Source organism: Delphinapterus leucas, chromosome 9 (genome assembly GCF_059928025.1).
Source record: "Delphinapterus leucas isolate spDelLeu-1000000601 "Yukka" chromosome 9, BTC_Dleu_Yukka2, whole genome shotgun sequence".
In the NCBI taxonomy this organism is placed as follows: Eukaryota; Metazoa; Chordata; class Mammalia; order Artiodactyla; family Monodontidae; genus Delphinapterus; species Delphinapterus leucas.
In genome coordinates this window covers 35,310,701-35,334,199 of record NC_143137.1, presented here as the reverse complement: position 1 = coordinate 35,334,199, position 23,499 = coordinate 35,310,701, and the positions used below count along the sequence as shown (strand labels likewise).

At 35.1% G+C, this 23,499-nt stretch overlaps 1 protein-coding gene across 5 annotated transcripts in view; it reads left to right on the top strand.

Annotated features, from left to right (window-relative positions):
• Positions 1-23,499, top strand: part of FOXP2 (forkhead box P2) — a 538,178-nt gene that overhangs the window by 43,537 nt on the left and 471,142 nt on the right. For 2 of the 5 annotated variants that reach the window (XM_089917492.1, XM_089917491.1), the window contains exon 1: positions 21,299-21,676. The exons of 1 other annotated variant lie outside the window; for it this stretch is intronic. The gene's annotated coding sequence lies outside the window, so the exon portion shown is untranslated. Of the gene's footprint in view, positions 1-21,277; positions 21,677-23,499 lie in introns of those variants that run through there. 2 more of the 5 variants (XM_089917490.1, XM_089917487.1) reach the window with 2 other exon arrangements.

Sequence of the window (23,499 nt, the reverse complement as noted above, 5' to 3'; positions counted from 1 at the left end):
GACAAGGAAGGGAGCAAAGATGAAACCAGTTAGGAATTTATTGCAGGAATCCAAACAAGAGATGGTAGTAGCTTGAACAAGAGTGAAATCATAGTGTAGGTGAGGAAAGGGATCAAATTCTGGATGTATTTTGAAGATTTAGCCAACAAGATTCCCTGACAGATTGAACGTGGTGTTTGAGGCAAAGAGAGGCGTTAAAGTTGACCCAAGGTTTCTGCCTGAAAACTGACAGGATGATATTTCCTTTTTCTGAGTTGGGGAAGACCATAGAGGGAATGGGTTTTGTGGAGGAACATTAAAAATTCAGTTTCGGACGTGTTTGAGAGCTCTATTAGATATCCGATTGTAGATAGTAAATAGACGATTGGATATAGGAACCTGGAGTTTGGAGCAGAGATGTGAACTGTAGGGAAACACTTGTAAGTTAGTACGTAGATGTTATTTGAAACCATGTGAAGCTAGGAAAGATAACCAAAAGAGGGCTCCTCGAGAGAAACAGGCCAATGTGTTCTCTTACCCAAGCTCTGGCAGGGCGAGTACCTCAGTGTGGCCAGAACAGTCCGAGTTTATGCCTGGCCCCAGCGTAACTAAGAGTGCCCCCTTCTCCCTCTACAGGGAACCTCTTTGGACAATAAATTACGTGATCACACAATGAATATCTTTTGTCTCTCCTGTTCTTCATATTCACTGCCTTTCCTCTAGTTCATTAATCCAATGGCCTCTCACCAGATTTCTTACCTTCTCTCTATCTCCACCTTTTCCCACCAATCTTTACTCTGTTTCCAGAATAATCACTCCACACGTAAACCTAATAATGCCATTCCCCTTGCTAGGCTTTTTCTATGGCTTCTAATGTCTGAGGAGCAAAATAGATTCTATAATATGAAATTTCAAAATTCTTTGTTATCTTATTCTTGCCTCTCTGTCCAGCCCTTCCTCTTGCCATTTCCTCCTTATCTAGCCCCTTAGAAATGAGGAATTTTTTACTGCTATTTGGGAGCTGCCACTCAGCTGCTAAGCCCCCCGAGGCTGCTTTCCTGTAGTATGGAGCTGTGTGGGGCTGGGGGACTGCACTGCTTACTACTGCCCCTCCCAAAGCATCTTCCCTGCCTAGTGGGAACTGGGGGCGAGTGAATAGGCACCTCCACCCAGCTGCTTCCATGTGCTTGGTGTAGGTTTTCTGCAGCACAGAGCTGTGGAAATGAGATTGCCAAAAGTCGCCAATGCCTAACCCCACCTAGAAGCTGGGGGAGATGGATACTGTTACTGGCTGCCAGCTCATCCAGGACAGGAGCCATCCCTGGCTGGAACTCCACGACTCTCCAGTATTCTTACTGAGTTCTGGTAGATTTGGTTGTTACACATCTTTTTATTCTTCTCCAGAGACTGTTAATCATTGTCTTTGTTCATTTTGATCAGCTTAATAGATATCTCTCCTAGTATATATATATAAACTTAACATGTCATAAATATTTACTGAGATCAAATAAAGTCTGAGTATCATTTATGACCATCATGTGGTCAGTAGAGCATATATAACATACCATAAATACCAGCAAATATATACCACAGTTACCAGATTCTCTCCATAATGTTAGATTACTTTCAGTTCTTCACTGTTGTTAATAAAGCTATTATTAACAGTTTTTGTGCATATATTTTTGTCCAGCTTTTGAGTATTTCATTAGTGTGTATTTCTAGAGGTAGAATTATGGAGCAGAACATGGGGAACATTGCCAGATTTCTTCCCAGATGAGTTATTTCTAATCCCTCTAGAAATAGATACATCTTTTATTGATTTTCACTGAATCAGATACTATGGTTTTTAACCTTGCTGCTAATTTGATGACCAACTGGAAATTTAACTTATGATAAAATCATTTTAATCTTGTGCTCCTGATCTTCAGCTAAATTTTTTAATTTAGCACTAAAGCCTGTTTTGTAGAAAAAGGCAAAATTAAAAAAAAAGAAAATAGACAAGGAAAATCCGAGTGGAACCAGAATAACAAACCAAAGGTGCTGTTTTCATTGCTGTTGGCTATGCAAGGCGTGCTGTAGATTTTTTTCTTAGTTTTGATGAACAGTATAGGTTTTAGAACATATATTCACTTCCTGTTCAGCTTCTTTCACACTTTCACTTTCTAAAAGTAAAGTCTCAGAGGGAGAAATAAACTTTTACTTGCTTATGAAAAATATGTAAAAGAAATTTAAAGATGATCTAATAATATATAGCTTGTTGGTAAATGTAAATCGAGAGTAGCTTTGAAATTTAAAATATATATAGCAGTAGATTCAGTGGCCCACGTAGCGTTACGTATTAGATCAAAGAGAAATCTGTGATGTTTTAAATTTCTCTTTGATTTTGAAAAAGTTGATTATCTGCAAAGTCTACATTATTTCATCTACAAAATGCTGGCAGTGCCCGTAGATTTGATGTGCCATTCCCCACATAATAATTCCTTTCTAAGTCTCTGCTCAAATCACTGATAATTAGAGAGAGATATGCTTCATATGTATTTAAGACATTTTATAGGTAATCATGACTTTCTTACAACACTACGTGAATGTCTTCCATGTACCTAATATTCCCCCTTCTTTTTCAATATAAAACCAAACAAAGATATACCTGTCAGTGACATACACCATTCAGGAGTGGTAGAAGAAACTGGAACAGCGAGGTTTAGCTAGAGTCTGGCCCTTGACATTCTCTCCTTGCTGCTAGAGATTAAGGTTTCTGCAACTGTGTACCTTTTTATTTTAAAATTTTTATTTTATATTGGAGTATAGTTGATTAACAATGTTGTATTAGTTTCAGGTACACAGCAAAGTGACTCAGTTATACATATACATGTATCTACTCTTTTCCAAATTCTTTTCCCATTTAGGTTATTACAGAATATTGAGTAGAGTTCCCTGAGCTATACAGTAGATCCTTGTTGGTTATCTATTTTAAATATAGTAGTGTGTATATGTCATTCTGCAACTGTGGACCTTAATCCACGTATTACACTGCAACTTTCATGATACTTCCATCTGTCCTCCACTCTCAGTATCCTAGAACAGTTACTTTTATCTTGTCCTCTGTTTTTTTAATTTCTGAAAAACTTTTATTAAATACCGATGTCAGCTCTAGCTTACCCCTTTGGTTAACTGCACTTTGCCATTTAGATATGCTAGCTTGAATTGATTAACTTACAGCGTCTATTTTTAGCTTCATTTTATTGACAGAATTCAAATTTCAGGTTTTGACAGAGTTTGAATAGAAGGTAGTATGTTGTAACCTAAAATTTGATGATGTTTACACAGTAAAAGTTAGTAAAATACTTTTATGTTGTAAAAGATTATAGTTATATAATAAAAGTTAGCTTTTTAAAATAAATAAATAAATTTATTTATTTGGCTGCATTGGGTCTTTGTTGCTGCACGCGGGCTTTCTCTAGTTGTGGCGAGTGGGGGCTACTCTTCGTTGCTGTGTGTGGGCTTCTCTTGTTGCGGAGCACGGGCTCTAGGCACGCGGGCTTCAGTAGTTGTGGCATGTGGACTCAGTAATTGTGGTTCGCGGGCTCTAGAGCGCAGGCTCAGTAGTCGTGGCACATGGGCTTAGTTGCTCTGCAGCATGTGGGATCTTTCCGTGTCTCCTGAATTGGCAGGCAGATTCTTAACGACTGGGCCACCAGGGGAGTCCCTAGCTTTTCTTTAAAAAAAAGTTTGCAAGACTTTTGAATTCTGTTGCTTTCCAAAAATGGGCAATAGCCTTTTGAGGATATAGTTTCCCTTTTTGAAAAAATTAGCCTCAGATTGTCTTCCAAGAATTGTAAGGACACTTAGGAAAATGAGTCTAAGCTAGGCATCAGGAAAAAAAAGCAAATTTAAAAGTAACACTAGAAATAACAGCAAAATCAAACCTGTTATAATGAATTATTCATGCATTCTAAAAATTCATTCTAATTTGGCTATACCTTTATTACTGCAGTAGAGGCTAGAGACTATTATCTTTAGACATATTCTCCAACACCATAGCATCAACAATAATAAGCCAGTATTATTCCTTAGTGAGTCAGAGCTACTGTGATTCTTTAAAGATTGTATACAGCGACATCCTTAAAAATCCAAACAAGAGACTGATGTTTGCTGAAAATGCTGAGGGATGTGAACCTCATTTATAAATTTTAAATTAATGATTTTAAAATAAAATAGTACTAGAAAAACTTAATGAGTTTTATGAGTTTGCCTTTCATCAAGATTTATCATGCTTTATTCCAAAAATTAATAAAATAACACCAGCTTGAATTATTGAGTAGTCTTGTACTGAAGTATTTGTTTTTTGATACTCAAGTCTACAGTTGTTAGGAATATACTTCTGTGCTAAGGAAGATAGCAAAGGGTATGATGTATTAAGTTTTAAGGATAAGGAAATAAAGATTAAGATAGTTGAAGGCAGATTTAACAAGTATTGGGTTAATTCATTACTGTGAGTCTATAAGGGAATGACTGACATTTACATATAGAGAAAGTTGGTTTCTTGAGTTTACTTATTTAACCTCTCAGAGGATACATGTTGGGCTATCTGTGACAAGTATTATAAGTAAACAAATGTTTTCTTTACATAATCTTAGATGATTAGAGACATATTTTCAATAAACTTCTATACATGAAATGCTTACACAGACCGGTAATTGAGAGGTGCTTTCTGTATCACTATTGGACACATTACATTGTACACTTTTTGAGTTTTGTTCAGTTCTGTTTAAGTTATACCCTGGCTGAAAAGTTTAGTTTCACTTGGAGAAGTTCAAGAAGCTTTAGTGAAAAAATATCTTATTTATGAAGTATTTTAATGGGACAAGGTGTTAATCAAAAGTTTATTTTAGGGTTTATGGCTAAGCAAGGGGAGGAGGAAGAAAATAATATTAATAATATTAATAATGATAATAATATTAATTAATATCATTATTAATAATAATAATCTGTTACCATGTGGTAATAGATTAGAGCTGGAGACGTAGACTTCAGGCTTAGCTTAATAAAAACTTTAGCTTAATGTACATATTCATGATTACAAGTAGAAGTGTTTATAGATATTTGCATATACACTGGTTCGTGTACACACTTATTTCCTTGCTCTGTCAACTGAGAGGACCTAAAAGCGACAAGCATACTTAGTGCCTGTATCTTGGTTTCTAACACCATTCTCCTAAAAAAAGAACCAGGGATCCTTGGAGAAATGGGGCTTATTCTCAGATTGGGGCAGGAAATACACAAGATGCAGCTGGAACTCTTGTAATGCCAGAAAATAAGAAAATGTTCAAAAAAGCACAATATGTAAAATGCATCTCCATGAGTCCGTACCATACTTATATAGATAAAGGGTTCAGTAGATAAGTGGGAGAACAGACATTACCAGAAGAGAAGAATTTCAGATAATTTATGTAGATGCTTCACCTTCAAGAAAGTGGAGCATAACTCCTGACTTAATTGTGGGCTGCGCATGGTGATTTTCTTCCAAAGAGTACAGTATGGAAAAAGGGAAAAAGGGTAACTCCATTAGAGAAACCTGACAAACCTATCCTCAGCCAGGTCATCAAGGTAAACAGCAACAGTGATGTAAGTGATATATCATGTTCATAGTATATAAACGATATGATGTGATGAAAATGGCAATTTTCTACTATGGTCCTCTGCCCCCCCAAATCTATAAGCTTAATCTAATCATTAGAAGAACATCTGACAGATCCCAGCCTAGGGACATTTTACAAAATACAGTTTGAGAAACTGTCACAGCCAAGGGGAGGGAGCCTAAGGAGATATAATGACAAAATACAATATGGTATCCTGGATGGGATCCTGAAACAGGAAAATAACATTAAGTAAAAACTATGGAAATATGAGCATGATGTGGACTTCAGTTAATGTTCAAAAAAATTTAATGTTGGCATTTCTGCATCTGTGGGCTTAGTGTGGCTAAAATGGGTAGGGTGGGAGATTGGGGGGTGAGGACTTGTGGTAGGATTGAATAATAAAAATAGCTAACACTATTTAGAGCTTACTGTAGGCCAGGGATTCTTTAAACATTTTACATGTCTTAATTTTTTAAAACAACTCTTTGGCAGGTAGTGTTATTCTTTTGTTAGAGCTGAAGAAATGAAATGTTAAATGGCTTGCCCAAGACTAAGCATTAATACCCAGGCTCTAGATCCTCTTCTCTTAACTCTTAGGCTTTGCTGAGAATGGCTGTTTTGGGTGTAGCTGCAGAAAACAGTTCCCCTCTGTCACCAGGGTTGGTAGATATGTATGTGTAGGTGATAAAACATAATAAGAAGACTTTACATATATATATATACACACACACACACACACACACATATATATGTATATATATATAATGAAACTACAATAGAAAGTTTACTCCTTTAGATTATGATGTGTGATTATTTCATGTTCATTTTCCTGATACTTTTTGTCCTTTTATATGTCAGGTATACTGAAATTCTACAAATCGCTGGAGTCCCCAACTCACTAGTATTTCAGTAACTGAGCAAATACTCTCTGACAATAATACCTTAGGCAAAATAATCATTATTTAGCATTGCCGTTGTATTACAGTATTTTAAAGGATTTCTCCTCTTTTTTTACTACATCCTTTCTTACAACAGCATTTGGGTTTTGTTGACTTTGTAATCTTCAAATAACAGATAAAGTAACTGAGGCCTAAGAACATTAAATCAAGCTTGTTGGACAACTTTATGTATGAAGAGCTCCAAAACATGTAATCCTGCACACTTCTATTGTGCTTTTCTGTGACATGGAAATAGTATAAAGTTAGTTCCCAACAATTCTCAGTTTTCTAGAGTGCAGCTGACAATGAGCTCAGCTTTATTATTTTTATAAAAATTATTTAATATTTACATAATTGCAATCTAATTAGAGGTGATGCTAATAGGCAGAGAGGAATATCTGCCCAGAAGAATCTTTTCTGTCACTTGAGGTGAACTATTTGCCCTTGGCTTAAATCTTTAGGATGCCTCACAATCTAGTTTCTTAATTTACACATAGTGAGTAGTGAGGGCCTAGTGAGACTTATTTATTATCGGACACAGAAAAATTGCCAGAGTATTTTCTTTTTGGTGAATTGTATTAAAATTCTGTAATTTAACCTACAGCAAAGCAGTCCATCCTTTTATACCTGCAGCCCATTACATTCTGACTAGAGATTGCCATGCCACTGGCAGGTAACTAAGCTGTCCCACTTAACCTTTATTTAGCTACTACTTCTGTGGTCGTGCCTCCTGATTTTATTCATGCCTTACACACATAGAAAGTGATGGTATTTGGAGAGTGCCTTGGGTTAACTTGTGGCCAGGGGTGATTGGCCTGAGGGCTCTGGCTGCCCCAGGCTCCTCTTGCCACCCTGAGGGCAGAAGGGATCAGCATCTTGGCATCCCTGTAACATATTTGTGACATATCAGGTGCTTTAGCACTCTTCTATGACAGGCACTGGTGTGTTTTCCCCTGTGTACTTAGTTTCCACACCACGTTGTTTAAGATTTTTTACAAAACATCACTGAAACCTGGATTATATAGAGGACAGATAGCATCATAATTTCTGAGACGGATTTGAATCTTGCTCTTCACAATTTCCATGGACAGTTTCATTATTCTGGGTGGGGAGCGTGTCTTATGTGGCCCAATAAATCATTCTTCTTTCCCATCTATGTTCTGAATTAAATGAGAAATAAAAGAGAGGCCCATGTTTCCCAATAAGATTACCCTTCCTTCCCTGGCAAGAGGTGGAAGACAGAGAGACTGAGAGAAGACCAAGAACTTGCAGGGGTTATGTGAGTAAGCTCTCTACAGACTCTCAGGAAACAGCATGAGTGGGGAAGAAAATCACCAGTACAATTAAGTGATTGGCCATCATTAATTGTGGAGAGCTGTGAAAAGTAAAACGCTTTACATACCAGTAGAGAAAATAGAGCCTTATAAGGGGCTCTTACTAGAGCCTCTCTTATATATCCTGAAAGAGTACTTCATACTGAAGTTTTTCCAGCTAATGACTTAGGAAATTTATCAGTATTTTATAAAATCATAAAAAAATCAGATTCTTCTTCTATTTTTGGTTGACAGTAAGCTTAGAAAGCACAGATATTTCAGACACAGTATTGTTTATAGGTAAATATCAGTTTTGTTACTACTATAAATTCCAGAGAATCACTAGAACTTAAAAAGTGTATAAGCTATGAATTTTAAACGAGGGGGTGGATTAAAATTTCAAGTATCCAGGAACATTTAGAATAATTTCCAGAAGATCCATTTCAAGTAGAATAGTCTGGAAAAGTAAGAGCTTAACTTATAGATGGTATTATACCATTTATGTTAATCTAAAAAAATCTCTTCAAAAGGAATTGGATGGCATTTGCTATATTAGTTCCACCTTAACTCAAGGCTCTCCGTCTATCTTCTGCCATATGGTCAGGTCTCAGCAAATGGTGTTTCCCTCTTTTCCTTTCTCCATGTTGGTTTGTAAATCATTTATAGGCTGAACTACTAGGCAAGTATTGCTGTTAATGAAAGATAAAATTAAATATAACTGTTATGTATCCTTGAGAAAGCATGCTGAAAGAAAAATTAAAATATTATTTTTTAAAAGCCCACTTTCAACTTAGAGAAATTAAGCTGTGTCCCACAATATCCCAAAAATGATTGACAATCTTTTTTAGCGTTTGAAAATATACTTTCTAGTACTACTTTAAAAGGCATAATTTATCAGAGTAATATTATAAAGCACTGTGATTAGATTCTCTTGAGATTTAGTTTTCTTTCACAGTTTGCCCTTGCTCCTAAAAAGGAAGTGATTTAGTGTATTGGTCAGGACAGGTTAGGTATGTCTCCTGGCCTCTGCACAAAACCATATGACACTACAAAAGATAACTGTGGTTACACCTGGAGGAGGGAAACAGTAACTATATATTCAATATACAAAGGCTGTCAAAATGAAATACAGTACCTTTAGCATTTTATAGTTTGCAAAGCTATCTTATATGTGTGTGTGTATATATATATACATATATATGTGTGTATATATATATATGTAATATATGTATGTGCGTGTGTGTGTGTTTGTGTGTGTGTATATATATATATATATATATATGTGTGTGTAAAGCTCAGAGGTTAAATGACTTGACCAAGAATACCAAGTGGCTGATTTGTGAGACAGATCCAAATCCTCACATATTATGTCCAGTGCCATTCCCTCTATACTTTTCCACCTAAGAAGCAGATGTCATTTATGTAAATGCCAAGTATTCAATCAGGGACAATGACAAGTTTCAAATAGCTAGATTTTGCTGGATTTAAGGCGCCTTATAAGTGCTAAGACTATTCAACTGTATAACTGGCTACCACAGAAAGCAACGATGATTAGAAATGGTTAGGCAGAGGCTAGATGGCCATCTGTCGAGCTTGCTGTTGGACTGGATGACCTTTAATATCCTTTCCAATTCGGAGATTCCATGACTCTATGGTGATAATGATGCTGTTTCAGCGTGTTGCCAAGTAACGTGTCTATTGTTTTTTCTGCCTGTCACACACAGCAGTGACAATAAATATCGTTTTCCTTATATGCCATGACAAATTTATATCATAGTGTCCTATTAGCAATTAGCATTCCCAAAGTTTCTTACCTTTATAATGTTCAAATCTATTCTAAAAATGCTGCCAAAAATTTCATTTTAAAAGGTGTGCAAATAAAATTCCTTTGATGGATGACATACCCTAAAGCAATATCCCTGATTCCTTCCCCTTTCTTTTCCTTTCAAGCTTCATCATTCACACCCTCCTCAATCTACCGTTGCCTGTACTGATTAATAAAGTGACTCATTCATTCATCCACTCATTCTGTAGACATTCATTGAATCTATGAGCAGAGCACTCTTTGTAGTTAAGAAAATACAAGACAAGATTTAGAATCTTACTAGCTATCAGGGTGGTAAAGCAGAGGAATCAATTCATGTCAATTCAACATGTATTTATTAGGCAACAAACAGTAAGGTTACATAGTATCTGAATCAGATCCACCACCAAAAATGAATGAGTTGGTTTCTGAATCCAGATAAATTGACTAACTCTAGGAGGTACAAGGTTTACTTTATCTTACTCTTTGGCTATAAAGCAAATGAAACTCACCACTCTACAGAAGCTATCCAGTGTCAGACATAAATACAAACAAAGGCAGAAACACATACACATAAAGGATGATCTTTTGCAACTATAAAATACTTTATTCTTAGCTCAAGAAAACTCAAGTGCCTTGTCGAAGGTTTTGAATGCTTTCATTGACTTTTGCTGAATTCTTATATCTACAGCCAACTTATGTTTGCAGTTGATGAATGAATGAGTTTAGTTCTAGTATGAATGTTGGTTAATATTTTGCTTATATTAAGGGGAAAGATATGAGTGAAATAACAAAGTTGTATATTGAAAATAATAATATAATAATAATAATGAGATGAACTTAATAATTTATCATTTGTGTGAGTAACTCCTTTGCTGAACCAGATAATAGTTTTTGAATATTGGGAGAACATTTCCTCAGTTTTTTTGTGCTATTCACATAGAAGATGTGGGCCTGTCACTTGGGCATTCACCTGGGCCTAATTATAGGAAAACTCACAACGTGGCAACTGGCTTCCATCAGAGTGAGCACGTGAGAGTGAAAAGACAGAAAGAGTTATTTTGAAACCTAATCATAGAAATGAGATGCCATCATTTTGCCATATTCTGCTGATTAGAATCAAGGCACTAGATCCAGCCCACACTCCAGAAGAGGGGATTGCATGGGACAGAGGTAGCAGAGGCTGGGATCATTGGGAATCTTTGAGGTTGCTATCACAGTATAAATCCCACTAGACTGCTTTCCTTGCGGTATCTACGACATATAACCAAGCCCAAAAATCTGAAAGTCATTTTCAATTTTCCCTCTCTTAGTCAATCACAAAGTGAAATGGACACTAATATAAATGTCTATCAAATATGGCCTCTTTGCTTCATCTCCTTTGGTATGGTCCTCCTTCAGATTTTCATTCCTTCTTATTTGGATTACTACTTTTTATTCATTCTTATGCCTATAGTTCCTTCAGTTCCTCTTTCTGTGCAAAATATTTGACACCAACTGTTCCCCAGTTCCACCTTCTATCCCAGGCTTTTATACAGCTTGTGGGACTACATCATTGAATTTCTAGTGCTAAACACAGCATCTGGACATGGTGTACGTACAGATATTTTTGACTGAGTGATTAGGCGTTAGAGGCAGAATGGGAGTCAGTATTAAAAACTCCTTAAATATCCCAATGCCAATGAATCCTCCTTATTTTATCCTAGAATACTGGCTCTTTCTTCCATTGGGAAAAGTGTTGAATCCATCTTTTTTCCTAATCACACATAGCTTCTTCTTGTCTTTTTTCCTGAGTCCTCATCTTTTACCTGTGATTTTTTGAAAGTGATCTTGACTTCTTTCTCCTTGGAACACCTCCATAATCTGACATATTATCATAAATACAAAATTGCCAAATATATAGATGTGTGATTCTTAGCATAAGCTCTTTTATACAAAGTAATAAAAAAAGCTATTATATAATTTCACTGTGAAAACCAACTAAAATGTCCTTCTGAAAGGTGCAAATCATACTTTCTTTACAAAAAAGTGCTTTCTAGCACACATCTGCTATTTGCTGAGGTTATAAGTAATATCAGCAGCAGTAGGCATTTAACTACCACCAAAAATTTCTTTTATTATTAATTCCCACTCTGCTTCGAGTATTTTTTATCTGTGTAACAAATTGCATTCATTAAAGTAATAAAATAATAAATTGTTTCCGCCTTTGTCAATCAAATAAAAATAAATGTCAACTGGAGCTTCTTAAGCTAACAAGTGACACTTTTGACTTATCTGCTTTATATGTGTTCAAAATAAATTAAAAATAAAATATAGCAGAGTAATGGATAAAATTTGACTTAATTTTCAGTACCCTTATCTTGAGTGAAAAAATAATTTCCGTTTAAATTTTCGAAATGCTAAGGATGTGGTAAACATATCATAGTGTAACATAGTGCAAGCAACTCTGGTTTGAAGACTCTTGGTGTGTACTCTAGAAATATTGTAATCAGCAGCATTTTAAAATTAGAAAAATTGAGAGATTATTGGAGTACCATCTAATGTGCAGTGAGATTTTCTAGCAGGTGCTAGTTTAAAAAAATTTAAACTGTAAAAAGATTGGGTAGATATTTCAAGTTTATTCTCCACTGATAAGCTTTAAATGGTCAATTTGGCTTGTTCAACTTTAATTTAATTATTAAAAACAGGTAATACATAATACCTCCTGGCTTACTGTGTCTCAGCTACTTTAAGGGTATGAAGAGATAGTTATGTTTTTAACCCCCAACTTAGCAAGGTGGGACCTGTGACAGATGGCCCTTCGTTTGTCCCAGTGTGCCATATAATTGGTATTGGTTTTTATGTGTATGTAGTTATGAAAAAGTTTGAGAAGCAGTGCCTTAAGTATCCGTTTTCCCTTTTCAAGAATCAGTCACACCAACCAGTTTCTTAGTGTTCTTCTAGAAATAGTGATGTATATATAAACATATATGTATCTCTATATGTCACTTTTTCACAGATGGTAATATAAACATATACACTTTGATGTATCCTGCTTTTTTCACTTAACAGTGTACCTTGGAAATTGCTCTCTGTCAGTACATCAGTATGTATAGTGCTGCTCTGTTGTTTTTTTTCTGCTGCGTAATGTCGCTTATTAAATAGATATATTATCTTTATTTACAAGTGGTACATTTTTAAGAAGCTTTGTTAATATCTGCCTAAGATAGGTGTATATTCTTTATATGATATCTACCTCAGCAAGAACAGCTTTTCAAACTTCTTAAAATTGCAGTGGTTTATGTCACTGATGATCACTTTCACTGTTTGAGGTTTTCCTAGATATCAATTTTCTCTCCTTGGCTGGACTATTGTGTTTCTAGCTGGGTTTTTTTTATTGTACAAGCAGAATGTTTTTGATCAGATTGTATTTACAGGACAGCCTGGAACTGCAGCATTCTGTCAAGTATATCACACACATTTAAAATATTGTCTAAATATTTATTCACATGATGGATTACTGTGGCTCACAAAAGGCAGTTACGACCTATTGAGTAAATAATTTTAGTTTTTAAACATTTGGAAAGGCTTTGAAAGGGTCATGATGATGTCTCATCTCAGTTGTGAGAAACAGCCACTGAATACCCTTGCTTTTTTCTTTAAATGGTATTTTAATTCTTTAGTGTTTAAGCAACAAGACAGGAAAAAAAAAAAAGAAAAAATTGAAACAAATTGTCTGCAGATATAGTCTTTCTTTCTTCCTTCCCATGATACTATCTCTCCATTATGAAAAAACAGACAAACAAAATCAAGTCAAACAAACAAAAGAATATTGCAGCAGAGTTTAAAGGTTCTTGGAGGCTAAAACAAAATTCCAAAGATGTACAATGGAAATTGCAAAAACATTTAAAATAAGTGGATGTATTTCACTCAAATTTGAAAGGTTACTTTTTATAATGAACTGTGGTTTGATTTAAATGTCTTTTGTGAAACTTCTGTTTAAAAAGTAGTTTATTTCTAAGTCAGCTTGAAAATTGTGCACTTCATGCTGCTTCTGTTCTTTCAAAAAGGAGACGAGGTTTTTGTTCCTAATAATTAATTTAAACTTATGTACGTGTGTGTGATTTTCTTTTTTCAATCATGTGGCACCAGGTTCTTTTATTTATAATTCAGAGGTTGCTTGAACTTTACAAACCTTTTGCATTTATTTGAGATTAATTTGTTATTTCTAAAGAAAGTGAGGAAAATTGTTTGTTTTTTTTCCATTCGATATTAAGTTTATCTAGACATTGTAGGTTTGTGATTGTAACATCTTTTGACAAGCAAATTAGACCATAGAAAGAGCATCCAACTTGGAGCTTGGGGCATATGGCGCTACCGTCTGCAAATATAACTCAAAAACAAGTCATTCTGTTCAGTAAGGGGCATGTTCAGACTCGGGTTCTTTACCTTGGTGTGCAAGGGAAAAAGTAGCCTCTTAAAGAAAATTGTAATCTCAGAATGTCAGAAAAATGTGCCTCTCTAAATTGAAGCTCAAAGTAAGAGAGATTAAGATACCCATGCCTACAATTTCATTACTTTTAAGATCTAAAATTACAACTTGAATGTAAAAATAGTTAAGGAAAACAATTACGGTAGTAGAAATCCAACAGAGTAGTTATTTAGGTTATTATTACAGCAACTAGAATTATTAATCCTGTGAAAATTTTGCTCTAAAATAATACTGTGATTAAAATTCAGTACCTGGCATCTCACAGTGTGTCAGCATGGTGAAAAGAACTGTTCTGAAATGATCAATTGAACACATTACTTTTGCATGTCAACATTTCTATTTTCCTTATCTAGGACTGATAGGTAAAATAGCCCAATATATACACATCTTGGGATTTCAGTGTATGGATAAAGATGAGGGAAGGCCTATTGATCACTGTTTAATTCATATTGTCATTTTGAGCACATGCTTCTACAGATGGTGGAGTTTTGACTGCCCATCATAGCACCAATACCTTTGAGACAGCTGTTGCAGATAAACCTCTTTTACATGCTTTAGGTCAAGAGTAGTCAAACCTGTTACAACACCTGCTTTTGCATATGTAAATCTGTTGTTTTGTCATTGTGTTAAACAAGAAGAGGTAACAGTCTCTTGTGGTTGTAAATAAGTCTGGAACATTGCCTACATGAAATGAAATCCAGCAAAAAGACAACTGTGATTTCTGTTGTGTAGTCATGGGAGGTTTCTTCTGTTTGGGGCTTTGTTTCTGGAAGACTGCCCGTAATTCGGAGGGAGGGTAAAGAGGCAAGTTTATGTTTGGAGGCAAGAACAGGGAAGGTGTTTGCTGTCATTGACTGTGGGGTTGTTGTGAAGTTTGACATGCCCAGAAGCTACCAAATGCCACGTGGGGCCCCCCTGCTGCATACCTCGGTTTTCATCATCTGGTGAGCCCGCAGCAGGATTTCCAGGCACTGGAGTCGACAACATGTCTACTTTGGTTTGGAGCTGATTGATCCACGGAGCAGAACTTGCTTGTGGGATCTTCCCTTGCTATAGAACGACATAAATGATTGAAATGCTTTCTTTAGGAAAAACAAAATTATCATTTGTTTATGGACCTTAACTGCTTATGGGGAAGAAATTGTCAAATAGTAATGCAAGGAGAGTTTGCTGGAAACTTTCACTAATGTTTGTGAATTATTGTCTTGTTCAACTTTGACATAAATAAAAGTGGGAAAACACAATTAGGGAGGAAGAGAGGGTGAAAAGAAATTCTTATTTACTGTATCTCTTTAAAAGGTGAGCAGCATGTAATAAAAATGGCACCTCAAGATTTGCAAAATGACTGAAGATTTTACTGTGTTGCCATAGATTGCTGTGGGGCAGAAAAAGGAAATACTAGAATTGATGAACAAATGTTGCATGCTGTCATTTTATATTACATATTTTACTGTGAAGTTGTTCCTAATTTTCATTTTTGAAAAAATAGTGCAGAATGCGTATACCATAGAAAGTAATGTTATAAATTTGTTAATTGTGTTAATTATGTTGAAGTTTGTTTATTCTGACATGGATTTACGATAAGCAGGTATAAAAAATATAATTTTCTAGCTTTGGGAGAAAAATTAAAAATTCTTCCCTGACCTTTTAACCTTGTCAAATGACTTCCCTGCTCTTGACACAGTGCATTATATTTGCAAAGGTTGGAAGTTAACTCTTCAAGGTACCAGACATCATTTTTATTGGGATATTAATTCTCAGAGGTGCTAATCTCATCAAGATTTGTGGGCATTTTCTTTCATAGGCCATTCTGATTTGTAACTCTTTCTTTTCACAGCAGTATTAAATACCAAACCTTCTCTGATATGGAAGTTCATTAGAGATATGTCTTTGATGGCAGCCCTTTCCTGGCTTCAGTTTCAAATACCTTGATGTAAAGCTTAAGAAGCCATTGTGTTGTAAGCCCTCCTTGATGTGCCTTATTTAGATCTGCATAGTAAATCAAGGAAAGTAAATAACAAGGCAGCAGATGGAAGCATGGAGATAAGGCCAGTGAACAATTGTATTTGTATTTTGTTATGATGTTGACAGGAGCTAAAATTCACTAATCTAGTTCAACTGATCTGCATTTCAAAGAAATCTCATTTAGCAGCAACTTGAAGGTTTGTAGGATAAAGTTCTTTTATTGCAGCCTTTATTGCATTCTTTGCTAATTTATCTGGTCAAGATTTAGCCTTGCTTACTTAAAGCTGCAAGCATGTTACAAGGAGTCTTAAATACTATGAAAGCATTAATGTCTAGACTATGAACTGAAGGTAATTACATATCCAGCCCTGAATAGGGTACATTTAGAAAATACTGTTGTCCAAACTCAACTGTCAGGGCAATATAGATAAGGTAGTTTTTTTTTCCCCCCGTCGCCTGCTCGTTTGTTCTGAGATTTTTTCCACTTCATAAGTAAGCTAATATACAATCAACTACTCAGAAATTGTGTACAGAATGAGTCGATCTCTTTTAAATGTGAACCTAGTGATGCTGATACTGGTTGTGCCCTTTTGAGAGTGGATGATTATTAGTTTTGGAAGTCTGATATCCTCATTTGACTCTGCAGTTATAAACATGTATAATACATAAGTGAAATATGTTTAATGTGAAATTTAAAGTGTTGTAATAAGCATACTTTGAGGTGACATACACAAATATTGGTATTTTGTAATTTTGATTGTAGTGTATGTTATTTAACGGAAATTAGTTATTTTCAAATAGTTAATTTCTCAGTTAGAGAAATTAAATATTATATGTGTATATTTACCTATCAATTAAATTTTGGGTAAATTTGGCTTGCATTGGTTTCAAAAGGAAAGTGAGCTCAAGTTCCGTCTCTGCCACTCACACCCTCTGAGATCTTGGATAAATTTCTGTCTTCTGTAAATCTCTCCTGTAAACTGGAGGGAAAGCCAGAGGCACACAAAATTTTCCCTGTTAGAAGATCCAATAAATAAATATTTTGGTATATATTTAAGAAAACTTGAGTGTTCTTGAGTAAAGAGAAGGTTTGAGATAAAATTCTGAAGATATATAAACCATGATTAATTTGAAGAAGGGTCAGAACCGTAGTATTCAAGTGAAGATGTTTAAGAGGCAGTAGAGGATAAAGAGCTGAGCCAAAGAGAAGGTGGAAAATTGCATTCATAGGATGTTTTAGGCAATACAATTAAATAGCAAGCTTTTCGCAAAATGTAAATGGATTGTATAACAAAAGATTTTGTATTGTGTTGGTTGCTCAGAACTCAGACCACACTTTCCTTAAGAAGCCATGTTATATACACATGGCTTTTAAGTCAAAGGCTAGCCCTTCAGTTTAACCTTGAGGTCAAAAAGGAGTGCTTTATGTCCTTAGCTTGCAAATATTATTATATTTATTATTTTTTAAAATATGAAATTTGTTACTAAATCTTAAAAATTGGATTTGTCTCTCTTTGTTTCTGTTTCTCTCCCTCTCTCTCTTCTCTCTCTCTCTCTCTCTCTCTCTCTCACATACACACACACACACACATACACACGTGCACAGCTTTTCTAACTTCTCTTAAAAACTCACATTTGGCAGGGCTAAGACTGCATTCCTATGGAGCAAATGCAGGAGCATATGCAGTAATATGATGGGGGTTAAAAAACACCTCTTTAGAGACTTTGCCACAGTACCCTACAACTTTCTTTTATCTTGCACCTAGCTGCTTTACACTTTTATCTTTGGGTATTTTATTTTGTGATCCTCATGATATATTTGACGTTTATCATATTATTCTTTCTAGTAATATTTGAAACCTGTCCACTACATGCAACAATTTTTATAAGTGAAACATGCTTGGATTTCAAATGAGATACCAGGAACAGGTTGCCTCTCACTCTAGTGGGTTTGGATTTCCCTGTCTTGTCTTCCGTTGCCTGTGAATTCTTGCAGGACTTCACTTTCTCCTTAACTGTTGGTTGCTTCCTTGGTCTTGGAGTTAAGACTGGAGGAAGTGGGGACAGATAGGAGATTGTATATTCAGTAGGAACTTTCGATCTGCAGGTCAGGAGAGAGGTGTGGACTGGATATACGCACCTGGGAATCATTTGCAATAAATTGTGGTTATTGCAAGAACTGGAGCGCAGATTAGGAAAAGAAGAGGACTAGAATGAAGTCTTGAGAAAACTGACATTGAGGAAATACATGTAAGAATAGGAACTAGCAGACACTGAAAAAAGGAGGTCTCAGAGGTAGGAGGGGAATCAAGAAAGAGGGGTGTCATGTAGGCCAAAGGTAGAGTTTTATGAAGGAAAGAATGAAAACTAAGCTAAATGAATTAGCAAAGTTAAGCAAACCAAGAATTAAGAAGTCACATTGGATTGGTCAGCTAGGAGATAATTCCTTTGTTGATGATGAAATGTTTAGCTTCAAGGATGTGAGGGCTTCCCTGGTGGCGCAGTGGTTGAGAGTCCGCCTGCCGATGCAGGGGACACGGGTTCATGCCCCGGTCTGGGAAGATCCCACATGACGCGGAGCGGCTGGGCCCGTAAGCCATGGCCGCTGAGCCTGCGCGTCCGGAGCCTGTGCTCCGCAATGGGAGAGGCCACGACAGTGAGAGGCCTGCGTGCCGCAAAAAAAAAAAAAAAAAAAAAAAAGGATGTGAGGATTTAATAAACCCTTGACCTTCTCTGTGAATGTACTGATGTTAAAAGAATGGAATGTTGTTCATCCCAATCCCAATAAAATAGTTTTGTCATGTAACAGCATCATAGAAAACAAGAAAAAGAATAACTTGTTGATAAAAAGAAATAATCATATAAATGAATTATAATAAATTAATGATACTTTAGAGGAATAAAGTTGCCATCTAAACTGGGACACTTTTGAGAAGAAAAGTGGTAGCTGTTAATAATTGCAGTAAGTACGAACCCCATCTATTCCAGGCAATGCAGGATGAATGTTCAATCTGATTATATGGTTCACAGTTTTTTGAGTGCTAGCTCTGTACCAGACACTGAGATGAGTTCTTTACCAGTTTATTTGATTTAATGAGTAAGGGTTTCAGTTGCCAACACTAACAATTATTTCTTTGTATATACTGAATTCACTGACAAAAATGTGATACATAATTTTGATGTCTTTACTGACCTTAACTCAATTTTTTTTTAAAAAAGCTGGTACCCACTATATACCAAACTGTGTCCTAGGGAATGGGGAGATGAAGATGATTAACGCATAGTTCCCATTGTTAACAGTCTACCAGTGGAGTTGAGAGGATCTGGGAACACATTTCAAGTAAAGTATCATGATGTTAGTGTAGTTTCTGAAGACCCTGACTAGTATTTTAGTACATTATGTTCTGTATTTTTTAAGCTTAAGATTATAGTGTATTTGAACATGGCAAGGTAGAGTTTGCTCTTTGTAAAAAGTTTTACCAATGGAATAGACAAGGTATAGCTAATTGTACATATAAGTGGGTTTTTCCCTATCACAGAAAGTATATTCTATGTGTATGTATATATGTGTGTGTGTGATACATGGGGGGAGGGAGAGAGAGAGAGAGAGAGAGAGAGAGCGATCAGTTCTTTATCACAAAGGGATGCATTTCCATATCTATAATGTAATTTTAGCCGCACTCAAACGGAATATTCTGTGAAGGGTCTGGCATATTTCTCTGACACATCTGGTAGATATGTATGGCATTAATTAGCATAGGTATTGCTATAAATGACATGTCAGTCCAGGACAACAAAAAGTATTTGTTACTTATGTCAGTCATTCACCCTTTGTCAGTTCAAACGGCTTCCCTAAAGGAATGTGCATTGATCTGCACTGATCCAAAATATAGCAAAATCATTTCTGTGTTCTTGAAACTAAGGTAGAACTACCTATGTTTGAAAAGCCATATGGAAATATTCATATAGAATGCATTTTGATAAGTTTTAGTAGTAAGACTATTAAGTTAGGCCAAGATTAGTTGTATCTTTCTAAAAGAAAATATACCGGTTTTCTGTAATCCTAAAATCTAGTCTTGAGTGAGTTTTCTTCTTCAATAGCTTTAATTTCTGATAGTCAAATTTCTGTTCGTTTCACTTTGAAATAATTTTGAGGTGTTCCAGGTAAATACTTACAAGTACCCCTGACTCTGATTAAAATCAGAAGGGGCTCACGTAAGTATCAGTTTGTGACCAGATGGATGGCTTAAAGAGACATTCTTCTGCCCACATACATTTTGGTTTTTGTATTTAGCTATTCCGATACAGCTATTAACTGGCTTCATTTGTTTACTATATTGCCACTATAGTTTTTTTGGAATAGTAATCACAAGTGTAATAGTTTTAAATTTCTGAACGAAAACTGGCTTTAAAGTGCTAACAGACACATTTCCCCCATCTGTATTTTATTTCCAAATTTCTCTAAATGTTCCCCCTACATTCTAATTTATTATTTAATGGAAAGCAATATGAATGACTTAAAGATAAGGCAAGAGAGTGTGATCCAGGGTATGGCACAAGTTGAAGACATTTATCTTGATATTTCATTTTAATGAGGCAGAAAATATCCGTTATTAGAAAACTACAATTTGATGAAGTTTGTAGAATACAATTAACTCCTTTAAAGTTATGAATGTTCATACGACCAAAGATCAAATAATCGTATATTATGTTTCTGTGTTCTTGTGAAGGTAGGATGTGTTGCATTTTTACATTTATAGATTTCTTAGAGAGTTAACATCAAACCATATTAAAAATGTACTCATGTTATATGCTTTAATTTGACCAACATGCTCTGTTTGAATAGCAGTTCCCAACCTTTGTACCATCTCCAAAATTCTTACTCTAGATTTCTTGCCCTGCCTACAGGCCCTTTGCTATCTGTTTCTGGTCTGTCTCATGCTCTTGAAATCATCTTTTTTATTATTCCATTAAAATTTTTTAAAATGGATTTCCCTTTACACTTTTCTAATCATCCTGTAATTCTTTAGCCCTAAGACATTAAAATGAATGAGTAAAAATATTTGATACCTAATCATCTCTGCCAGTCCATTCAAACTCATGGATTTGCAAAATTATGTTAAAGTCTTTTAAAAATACATTTGAGTAGGCTTTTGTAGTCATTTGGATTTTGAATATTAATTTTCTCTTGCTGTGCTGCTTAGCCATAAAAATGAAAAAGAAGATAGATGTGGGTTTCTTTTAGTGGTGTTAATTTAAACTACTTGATTTATTTATTGTAAATGCAACAATGGCAATTCCTATTTTCTCTGTTCACCTCAGATCCAAGAGAAAATAATGAGAAACCGCCACCCCCCAGCACAGTGAGAAAAAAGTTTGATGCATTTTGTAATAATTGATTAAAAGTATAATTTCCCCCTAGATCAAACAAATAATAGAAGTCTGTTGAAGCTTTGTCCTGACCTATTCTGGAAGTAGAAGAATACCCTGGAGAAAGGAGCATTGTAAGCACAAAGAATAAAACTCCTCAATCCTGGGAGAGAGAATTAAAGTCTAACCCTCCATATGTAAGTCATCTGCACTCTATATTTTCCATCTCTCAGTTTTTGTGGCTATTCAGGTGTTAGTAATAGAAAACTATGCGATGACAATATTCTTTGGATTTTTTTCTCTACAAAATATACGGGTGTTTTGGTAGGTAACTTAAATTTCTATTTGTGTTAACATTTTCTAACTAATAACATAGGGTGATGCCGTACAATAATAACGTTTAATGCAAAATGGATTAGTTTTAATTTTACCTTCTGGCAGAGAACTGTTAAGAATTTTGAGAGTATTCTGATGAAAAGAAGGTAACTTCATTTGATTTAATATGTGCAATCGTGCCATCATAATCCCTTTATGCGCTAAACTTTGATTCTCTCTTTTTCTTTTAAATTTCTTCATATCTGAGAATAAGGCTATCTTAACATATCTATTTAAGTACACCTTCCAGTAAGAGAGACGTTAAGTCCTTTTTTCACTTTGCATGGTGAAAATGAATTAGACTGAATTTGTAACCATAATCTACTATAAAATATATATAACTTCTGTCAGCTCAGTGTATTGGAAAGACTGATTTCCTATTTTGTCAGGAAGAACTTAAAAGATGTCTGTTAATGATTTTATAGAAACATAGAATTCAGTTGCTGTTCAGAAACTGGTAGAAAGAATGATGACTAAAGGCAACGCTTGTTTTAGGAAAATTATTTGGGAAGAAATTTCTTATCATCACTACCTTTATCTGGAAAGTTACCTCGTGCATCATCCTTGTGATAAGGCACTTGATATGTGATGTAATGGCTTAACTGCCAGAAATTTGACTTTTGCTTATAATTGATAACACTTTTCATTCATCAGTGAAAGAACTCAGTGATAGAGTATTGTTTTGATTTTAAAAGGTCCAAATTATGCAATAGAAAATGAATGCTTATTAGAGTTGAATAAAACCAAATCATACATTCTCCCAATTATTTCCAAAACTGAAATATGAACCTTTACAGGTTTTGAATGTGATATTCTTAATCACATAGTATCTGACAAACTGTCAAAGTAGTCTACAGTGAGAATTCTTCAAAATTACTAGGTTCATGTTTAATCTTGTTGGTTGGAACATCTGATAGAGCCAGGAAACACTGTTGCCATTCCTGACAATCTATATTTGTGAGTTAGGAATCTTGAATTTAGCAGAAACTATGCATAAAAAAGAAACATTTTTGGTTTTAGCAGTTCAGTTCAAAATTTTTCCATCATTGAACTAGAATAGACAACTTGGAGAAAGACTACAGACATTAGTATTGCTTTCATGACATGAAACAGTTGCTTTTCACTTAAAACATTAATTTTTATTATTGAGAAGTGTGATGAAACTTTAAAGAGTTATTTAAATTTTATAGGTCAGTAGTGAACTCTCATTTACTGGTTTGAGTTTGATGACAAATTGGAAAATATTGTCATTCACAGAAAAAATTTTCTCATCTTCTGCTCTACAGCAATGAAATTGGATAAAGTATGGCAACAATAACATGGTCGAATCTCCTAAGCATAATGTTGATAAAAAACACCTAGACCCAAAAGAATAATACTGTATGATTTATTTTATATGAAGTTCCAAAACTAGACTTTAGTGTTTAGGGATGCAAGAAGTAATTACAACAAAACTAAAGATAATTGTTAAGTTGTATATAGGTGGTAGAAATTGGGGTGGAGGTTCCAGGAGCTTCTGGCGTATCAGCAACATTTTGTTTATTCACTAGGCTGGTGGTTGCATGGATATTTGCTTTATGAAAAACCATCAGTGAGAAATTACGTGCTTCTCTACTAAGATCAGGAGCAAAGTAGAATGTCCCCT